The 881-nt window shown below is 42.3% G+C and overlaps 1 pseudogene; it reads left to right on the top strand.

Annotated features, from left to right (window-relative positions):
* Positions 1–339: 339 nt before the first annotated feature.
* On the top strand, positions 340–422 carry LOC116573833 (annotated as a pseudogene).
* The last annotated feature ends 459 nt before the right edge of the window (positions 423–881 follow it).

Here is an 881-nt window from a genome sequence, read left to right as displayed (position 1 = left end):
TTATTAAGCAGACCTCGGGACATGCCCATATGCGTGCTGCAGAGTCAAAGTACTATTCACAGCTGACTGCCTAAAAGGGAGTTGCCTTTTTACAGAGAAACCTTTCTTTCAATTAGAACAACACCAAAGAAATTTATCTCTCATCATAGCTGTTAATTAGTAAATCCAATACTCTGCAGGAGCATCTCGAAAAATATATACAAGCATGGCCCCCATCCTTTTAAAAAATGACACCGAAATGCCATTTGTTACCAGCCTTGGGGGCGAGGGGGCAAGGAACCTCACTGTTGACTAAGCGTTGTATGATAATTTTAGTCATTGTTTAAAAGTGATTGTGATAGCTTTGCGCAGTGACAGTATCGTAGCCAATGAGGTTTATCCGAGGCGCGATTATTGCTAATTGAAAAGTGATTGTGATAGATGGATGGGAAGCTAAAAAAAAAATAAAAAAGGAATAAATAAAGCTGTGCTCCAGGCTTGAGAATACCTAGACACAAGTCCAGCAAAACACTTCCTTCACCGATGTATATTTCTTTCCAGACATCAGGCACAAAAACATTTGAGAAGCTTGTGATGAATTCTGACAGAACAGCCCACTCCTCATATATTTTATCGAGGAACTCAGGAGGCTTCTCAGGTTGCCGCTATGCTCCTAGGAAGCTAGTCTTGCTCTTTTCCTATGACTGTTCCTCTTGACACGGTGACACTGGAGTCTCCTGCTCGGCTCCTTCACGAAGATCTTTGAGAAGGAATTATGCTGAGAGAGCTTTATGAGAACAGGCCTCAGGACTGTCCAATTCTGTACCAGATACACAACACCGGAGTAGAGGTCAAGAAATCTTCAGATGTTCTTGGGCTTTGTGTGGCCGTTTCAGGTAACT

This window comes from Mustela erminea, chromosome 14, assembly GCF_009829155.1.
Source record: "Mustela erminea isolate mMusErm1 chromosome 14, mMusErm1.Pri, whole genome shotgun sequence".
In the NCBI taxonomy this organism is placed as follows: domain Eukaryota; kingdom Metazoa; phylum Chordata; class Mammalia; order Carnivora; family Mustelidae; genus Mustela; species Mustela erminea.
This window is presented reverse-complemented; position numbering and strand designations above follow the sequence as displayed.